At 34.4% G+C, this 9,321-nt stretch overlaps 1 long non-coding RNA gene across 1 annotated transcript; it reads left to right on the top strand.

Moving 5' to 3' along the window:
* The first annotated feature begins 519 nt into the window (after positions 1–519).
* On the top strand, positions 520–8,215 carry LOC116419291. Its single transcript, XR_004229559.1, has 3 exons — positions 520–1,308; positions 4,241–4,295; positions 7,459–8,215. It is a non-coding gene; the product is annotated as an uncharacterized LOC116419291 (long non-coding RNA).
* Positions 8,216–9,321: the final 1,106 nt, after the last annotated feature.

Genomic DNA, 9,321 nt, shown 5'->3' on the forward strand with positions numbered 1-9,321 from the left:
AGGAAGTAGTGATCACATCACAGAGCTTCATATAAACTTCAAAAATAGGTCATGCCAGATTAATTTTTGACAAGGTTACTACTAAACTAGTAGATGAGGGAAATATTGTGAATATGATTTACTTAGGTTTTGGCCACACATTGCTTAAGCATCTTAAAATATTCTTATAGAAGTAGATAATGCAATTAGATGGATTCAGTAGTCATGAATGTTTCTATGCAGGGCTCCAGTGAAATGACAGATATCTGAGTTTGGCTCATTTGTGGAGTCTTTTATCAGATTTATAGGATAGCTAACATCCTAAAGGACAGGACTCAAAAAGATTGACATTGGATTGAATCTTATAAGATGAAATTTAGTAGGAGTAAATGTAAAACTGGCAGCTAGGATCCAGCAGATAGGGCAACCACTTTGGAGTCAGGAAGACTCATCTTTCTGAGTTCAAATATGGCCTCACAATATATGAGCAAGTCACAACCCCATTTACCTCAGTTTCTCCATCTGAGCTCCATTATCTTTACCAAGAAAACCCAAGGTAAGATCAGAGTCAGACATGACTAAAAAGGTTGAATAACAAAAAATTTGAAGCCTTAAACTTGGATTTTAAAACATTAATTTTGCAAGTACAAGAAATAGAACACTAAGGAGTACCCATTGAAGACAATCAAGAGAATGGAGTATCATGTGCAAGAGATAGCAAAGCCAGTGCCACTGAATGAATCAGAGTATATGGAGGAGAATAAAGTGAAAGATCAGTGAGAAAAGAAAGGGTGAAGTTGTGGGAGTTTTTACATACTACACAGCACTTTTATGCTTGATTCTGCAAATTATAGGGAACCACTGGTGCCTAATGAGTAAGGAGGTTACATGTAAGATCTATACTTTAGGGAAGTCACTTGGGCAGCTGTATAGAGAAAGAACAGCACAGAGAAATTTGATGCAGGAAGATCAACCAGAAAGCTGTTGTAGTCCAGATGAGAGGTGATAAACTCTATACCAGTTTGGTGGCCATGTAGACAGAAGGAGAGTGTACACAAGATTTGTGAAGGTGGAAAGAGCTAGGTTTGGCAACAGATTGAATTTATAAAGTGAGTGCAAGAGAGAAGTTGAGATTGTAAATTTTAATGACTGGGAAAATGGCGGTGTCCTGTATTGCATTACAGAGGGAATTTGGAAGACACAAGGGTTGGGAAGCAGAGCCAGCAAGTTCTGGTTTGGACATTTTGAATTTGAGATGCCTGCGGAACATTTAGCTCAAGATACCCAAGAGAGGATTGATGAAAAATGAGACTGGAGCTCGGGAGAGAGGTTAGAGCTGGATATGCACATCTGAGAATCATCTACATCTAGATCGTCTCTGATCATGGTGACAACATATTACTCTATTAGACCCTCTCTCTACTAGACTTTCTCTTCTATTTCCTGCTTTTTCTTTCCACCTTTTTTCACTGCTGCCACCTGCTGGGTATTGATATAATCTTTACCTTATTATCTATTGAAATTTCAATCGGCATAACTTCCTAATATTTCAACATTGTTTCTACCGTCTCTGACGCATCCCTTCCCAAGCTTTGGCAAATTGCTTATGAACAACAAGCACTTAAAGGAGATGTATCATAGCATAAGAATCGAAATATTTAAATTGGATCAATGATCTATCCTTAGTTCTTTCCAGTTCTTCGGATCACAACCTATTCATGCCTGCCCAGTTGCCTCAGAAAACAAATTTTTTTTTAAAGTGTCCATAATAGAGACCAGTAGTTTCATGCACAATCATCTTTTTCAGTCCTATTATTTGCATGCAAATAAATGTACACCCTATTTGATGTTTATTAATTTCACAATTAAGATAAAAATTATAAATAAACTAAACATAAAGTAGTTGTAAAGAAGGCTTTCAAGTACAAGCTCAAAATTGGAAAACTAAAGACAAATCACAAAAAACCTCAATATCTTAATTTTTACCTATTAACTTAAACTGTCCTTTATATATCTTCCTAGACATTGTCCTAAAACATTGATAGGCAGAGAAGATGGAAAAATATAAAAAGATTAGGTAATCATCTGTTGAAAATTAAGAGATAAGTCAATTGAAATTGGTTCAAGCATTCCATATATTGTGTCAATCTCAGTTTTCTAGTACCTGATCAGGCTTTGTCCTTTACGATACTTTTTCTAACCTAAGTTCTGATTAATCATCTTCATATATTAACATTTTTCACTTTTTACCAACTGAAATTGAGAGGCAGCTAGGTAATACAGTGAATAGAGATCTGAGCCTGGAGTGAGGAAAAACTGAGATCAAAATCAGCAGATACTTACTGTGTTACCTGGGACAAGTCACTTAACTTTTTATCTGTCTTAGTTTCCCCATCTGTAAAATTGGGGTAAGGATGATAGTAGGTGCTATATAAATGCTTATTCCTTCCTCTCCCCCCAAATTTGTTATCTTGTCTTAACAATACCTGTAATTCTAATTTTTCCTCCTCTCCTTAATTTTAGGGTATTATTCATATAATTAATCAGAAATCTATCCAAACTAAGCATTTACACTGTTCAGTATAGATACAAATTATAATTACAATGGATATTCTCATAACACTCAGAATTCTTTTTTAGCAAATGATTGTGATATCATTTCTAAAAAGAAATAATTGCACCTTTTCACTTTGTTTTGAATATCAACCTGAAATCTCCTTTATTTTGTGTTCCTTTACATTGGATAGAAAATATTTTAATTAGTTTATTCCAAAGGTCATTCATACTTTACATTCTTAGTTGCTTTGCAGGAAACACACACACATACCCACAGAATTTTTTGAATCTATTCTTATTGCTTTCCCTCTAATCTCTATTACATTCAAATGACTGTAGTTTTATTACCTTTTGCTCAATTTTTAAAGTTTGTGAATAGATCTTACCAAAAAGAAAGTTATGAATTAGATTTTAAAATTTTCAAATGATATACTATTGAGGGAGAAAATTCTCTCTCCCTTTTCCCCTTCATTTTTAACACATATATTTTTCTCAACATGTAAATACTTTGCTTTGCAGAATTAACTTCTTTTAAGAATTTTTTAATAATACCTTTTCATTTTCAAAATACATGCAAAGATAATTTTCAACATTCACCCTTGCAAAATCTTGTGTCCCAAATTTTTCTTCCTCCCTTTCTCCTCCCCTACACAGCAAGTAATCCAATATAGGTTAAACATGTGTGATTTTTTTTCTAAACATTTCCTCATTCATCTTACTGCATTAGAAAAATCAAATCAAAAGGAAAAAAATGAGAGAGAAAAAGTAAACAAACAACAATAACAAAATGGAGAAAATATTATGTTGTGAAACACTGTCCATCCCCATAGTCTTCTCTCTGGATGCAAATGACTCTCTCTGTCACAAGTCCATTGGAATTGGCCTGAATCAATTCATTGTTGAAAAGAGCTAAATCCATCACAGTTGATCATCATATAATCTTGTTGTTGCTGTGCACAGTGTTCTCTTGATTCTACTCACTTCATTCAACATCAGCTCTCTAGGCTTTTTCAAAATTAACCTGCTTTTTCATTTCTTATAGAACAATAATATTCCATTACATCCATATACCATAACTTATTCAGCCATTCATCAACTAATGCGCATCCACTCAGTTTCCAGTTCCTTGCCAATATAAGAGCTACTACAAACACTTTTGCACATGTGGGTCCTTTTCCCTTTTTCATGATCTCTTTGGAATACAGATCCAGTAGAGACACTGCTGGATCAAAGCATATGCAGTTTGATAACCATTGGGGCATAGCTCCAAACTGCTCTCCAGAACGTTTAGCATTAACTTCTTAATCACATTCTGTAAAAATATTTTCTTTTTCCAACCCTGAAGTTTTTTGCTACCTAATTTTTGATTTCACTTTTCTCTCTCTCTCTCCCTTTCCTTTTCTGCCTTTATTTGTCTTTTTCCCTCTCCCTCTTTCTCCATTTTTCTTTCTATTCTCTGTCTCTCTCTCCTCTATGTCTGCCTTTAATATATACCCAGACTTAGCACAGTACCTGGCACAAAATAGGCACTTGCTGGACAGATTAACATGTTCATTCAGTTCACATAGATCTATGTATAGCCTGTTTCTAGGCATGAGTGGTAGGGGACCTTATTCTTCACTTGAGAGCACACTCAGGTATTGTTGACAAGCCTGTGTTTGAAATGGGATCTCTTCATGTTTACGTATTCTTTCCTTTGACACAGGGTCTTACAAGATATTGAAAAGTTGGAAGAGCCATCTAAGATCCAGTGGTTAAAGGTAGGAAGGAAGTGATCCTGAAAGGTGCCCTACTTGATTATCATTGAATTGACATAGTAGCTGAGGTGTTATGTCCTTCCAGCAAAGGAGCAATTTATATCTCAGATATGCAGAATATCAAATGTTTGTAGTTACTGCTTTGACCCCACACTTCTCAGGGATTTAGGTGTAAGAGGGAAGAATAAGTCCAGGATGAAAGGTACTTTGATTCTTGCTATATCTTTGAAATAAATATAACTTGGTTAAAAATTATTTGATGTTATCCTTAAGACCATAGAACCTTTCCATTGGACTTACAGATGAAATCTTTCATATATGTTGAAATTATTATTAGAATTATTATTAATTATTAAAATATAAGCTACTTGCAAGTAAGCAGTGTCTTACCTTTCTATTTATATCCAGTTTTAGCGCAATTCTTTGCATGTACTTAGTAAGCATTTAATAAATGTCTTTGTCCATCTATATTGAGGAGATATTAAAGTACAAATCACTGTCAATTGATATCAGGAAAAATACATTGAAATAAGGGTTTTAGAGGCATACATATCTTAGTTTAGCTGCCAACTAGTTAAAGTTTGATATTGGGAAGGAATGAAGTATTCATAGATCATTGAACAATTAACAAAAGAAAGTTGACTCTAGCATAGAATATTCAACAAATATTCAGTAGAACTTACCTTTCATACATGGGGCTCCATTTATCTCCATATGGGAAAGCATCTGGTCAACAGAACAATGTTTGATGACTCTGACATCAGCCAAGTCTGAAGGACCCCAACCCTGTATTCGATGCTATATCAATTTGGTCACAGGCTATCAGGAAGTTGTGTCACAGCTTAAGCCTTGTCCTACCCCAGGGCAAAGTTTCTATTTTGTCATCTTTTAGAAGAAACTAGCCTAATTCAAGAGAGAAAGAAAAGAGGAGAAAAAGAAACCTTGCTAGATACTGACCCTTTCATAGCTGAATTAAGCTAGTAGCAGCAGATCACCTCAACCCTACAATATTATCCGTAGGATACTGAGTTGGAGATACAGGTACAATCGAGGTACCCGACTTGCCAGTATGTGATCTGAGATAATGACCATCTAGAGTTTACATGGGCTATATGCCACATTCATTCATTTATCTAGTAAGGCTAGGAGAAGCCCAATTTTTCTCTAATTTTGCTAATTATGAAGATAATTCTACTTTTTGAATGTATGTCATCTTTCCTCAGATAACATAAAAGTTAAACATCAAAAAGTCATAAGCCATTAATGAGTACAATTTCTAATAGATACAGGTTACAAAGATACAGCTACAAAGTCCTTTTATGGAGTATAAAGGAGCGCATGGACTGTACAGTGAAATACAATACTCCCTTGAAATTTTGAAAATTCAATGTGATGGTTCATTTAAAATAAAACTACATTGAATGAGGCTATTTCAAATGATTTCTGTAGGGTACGTTCACTTGATTTTAAACATATAGTCTTTCATATTCTATAATAATCTTATAAACATTCTTTTCTTAGTATTTAGATCAAAAGAGTTATTTTGAATGATAAGCTGAAAAGATTTTTCTAACCTAAAAGTACATAAATTTAGTACATTGAGCATTTTCTTTTAAAAGTAGTACTTCTGTTAGTGTGTAAAATGAAAATCATTATAATAGATTTTCTTTTTTATCTAATTAAAATTTATTTATATATATTAGCAAAAATTTTGGTCAGAAACCTAAGTCTTTTATTGAAAAGCTTATCATTTCATTGCTACACCATTCCCATTCCAACTCTTCAAGTACACACCAGGCTCACACTTGATCCTCCATTACTTATGTTATTCTGCCTGTCTTTCTGGATTATCTTTTTTATCCTCTACCTATCCAAGATTGAAACTTTGAAGGTCCAATTCTTCTCTATCTTCTACCAAGCCTTTGAATTAACATTCAGGAAAATATAGTAGATTCCCCCACTTCTTTATATTATTTATTATTTCTCTTATTTACTTTATGATCCAATTTTCATTACTCAGGGACATTTCATTTCTTAGTTCTGTAACCTTAGTCATACAGAAAGCATTTAAAAAGCATTTACTTCATGTCAGGCACTAAACTAAATGATGAAGGATTCGTGAAGGCAGAAATATGGTTCCTATCTTCAAGAAGTATACATTTTAATGGGGGCAATCCATATGCAAATGATTCAGGTACTTATGAGATCCAGTATAAATGAGATAATCTCAAAGGAAAGAAGGGCAGCATAGGAAAAACCTATGGAGGTTTTTTCCTCCATACTGGAGAAGGAAACTTGAAAGGAAGCTAGAGAAGGTAGGAGGGATAGAGATGGAGAAAAAAGAAGATTCCAGAGATAAGGGATACTATTTCAAAAGTATAGAATTAGATGAAATATCATGTGTAAAGAACTGGCAAGTAGGGCAGTTTCATTGAACCCTGTGTAGACTTCATGGAGGGAAGCAAATGTATAAGAGGAGTAGAAAGAAAGAGTCTGGGCTGTGCAGAGTTTTGAATGATAACCTTCATATTTTATTCTAGATGTGATAAGGAGCTGCTAGACTTTGTGGATTTGGGGAAGGAGGATAACAAGATTAGACCCATCCTTTAGAAAAATCATTCTGACAACAGAGTGCACAATGGATTGGTCTGGGGACTACTTAAGCAAATAGACTAATTCAAAGGCTACCTGAAGTATTTCAGGAAGAGACGTTATAAGTCTCCTACTGGTTGTACTTTGTGAGTGTGCTTCCCTCCTCACTTATACCTTTGAGATCATTAGTTCCCTTCAAAATTTAGATCCTGTTGTTCCCTACATGATGTCCCCCCTCCATCTCCAACTGCAAATACTTCCCCCAGAAATTGCCCTATAGAGGAGTATGTCATGATGAGGACTTTTCTAATTTGCTTCAGTGCTGCAAAGACTAATGATGTAACTCCTAACTGAATTCATGTTTAAAGCAATTGACACACCCTTCCCTCTGCCATTTTTATAGTTCTTCTTACCAGAAGCAAAAAAAAAAAAAAAAAGCTTCTTTGAGCTTCCAAGTAGGCATAAATGGAGTAGAAGTGGCTACAGCTGCCTTATCTTTTCATACAAGTTTACCACGAGGCCATGAATACATGACACCTGTATATTTTCTTTTGTATTTATTTTCGGATTTTAGGTAAAAGATTATCTAGAGACGGAATAGACCAGCTTATGATAGTGTAAGTTTTGAAAGTTGGAAGAATCAACAAATATGCACTGAATCCAACGATGAGCCAGTCTTGAGGAGAAAGTTGTTTGATTCCACCCAGCAGTGAATCCACCAAGGAAGATGAGACACTATCCTGTAAGCCATGGTGATAATGATTCGTGATTCATCCATTGTCCATACCATACCCAGAAGTTAATTTGGAGGATACTCCTTTAGGAAGAAAGGACTCCAAAGACCATCAGTCACATTTATTCCTTCCATATAAGTTTCACTATATTTTGCAAAGCCACTAGCAATGGACATGTTTCACTTGATGGCCACAGCTGTCTTTCTGAATCTCATGGATGAAGATACCTGGTATGTTGGTGGAACCCAGTAGCACTTCAACATTATTCACCTCTGTTTTGGTCATATCTGTAACTGTGTCTTCAACTTGCTCTCTAGAATACTGACCCCAAAACACTTACCAAGGTGGAAAATCTAATTTCTGAGATGGAAAGACTACAAATCACCCAAATCTCCCCTGATCTTTAAGAATTGACTTCAATATATGGCTATGCAAAGAAATAAAAACCAAACTATTACTGATCTAAGGAGCTTATATTTATTTGATAAGACAAAGAAGAAATTTAAGGGTTTCTTTTTGGTAGATAATCTTCAGGAAAAATCACTTTTAAAGCTTTTCCTCCTGGAAAGATCATCATGAGCCAAACCAAACATTTTCAATGAATTTCTTGATATTTTTTCTATATCAATTGTCTGAGCCTTAACCTGACATAATGCAGAGTTTATTTCTTTGAAGAACTTTTTTGAGCCAATTTTTATTAAATTATTACAGAAGTAAAATTTTATTGAAATGAGAGTAGATAATTGAAAATATTAACTTTAATTTACTTTAATTAAGGATTAGTTTGTTTTAACTGTTTTAAAGTAAACCGATGTTTTGTTTTGTTTTGTTTTTCTTATTTCATTCTTCATATTGAATTTAGCAAAGGTGCACATAATCTTTTTGTCCCCCAAGGTCTTTTTCCTTGTAAATGTAAAGAGTCCTACACAAGGGGGCAGCAGTTACCCTTGATATTTTAGCCGCAATAATCTAAAGAAAAAAAGAATTGGTTGAAGAGAAATGCCAACTATCTGGAGTTTTGGGTTTCTTTTTTGATTTAATTTGATGTAGTGTTTAGAAAAGGGGATGAATTTGATTACTGTTCTGCTGCTATTTGTCCTACCAAAACAGGAGCAAAAATAATAATATAAATGTTATTCGTGGCACTCAAATCATCCCTGACGTGCAAAAATAAGCATCTCACATATTCTTAAGCAGATGATTTCTAGTCAATGGCACAACTGAATGACAGCTGAAAATGATGTTGGACAAGAATGTAGGCATAATTTCATTAAAACTAAAACAAATCTGATAATTCCACAGAAGTCTTAGGGCATTCTTTGCTATCCATTAAGATTTCATAGATTTGAAAGGGAGAGAGGACTATGATTTCATTGTATTTAAAAAAAAAACTCCTAAGTGAGGAAATTCCCTATACCAGTATAAGTCTTTATCCTTCTGTACAATTTATAGTCATAGAGAGCTGCTTAGAACACTGATAGGCTTAATGGCTTGCCCAGAGTAAAAATGCCAGAGATTGAATTTAAACTCAGATGTTCTTAGCTTCAAGTCCAGCTCATTATACAATCCCTCACTCTGCCTCTCTTAAAATTTGAAAACAAATTTAAAAACCAAAGACGCTATAAACTTTCACAAAGCTAACACACAACCATTTAATATTGTTCCATATATTATGATCAGAATTGTCCTGAAGAGGAGTAAAG

The sequence above is a fragment of the Sarcophilus harrisii genome, chromosome 5 (assembly GCF_902635505.1).
Source record: "Sarcophilus harrisii chromosome 5, mSarHar1.11, whole genome shotgun sequence".
Lineage (NCBI taxonomy): Eukaryota > Metazoa > Chordata > Mammalia > Dasyuromorphia > Dasyuridae > Sarcophilus > Sarcophilus harrisii.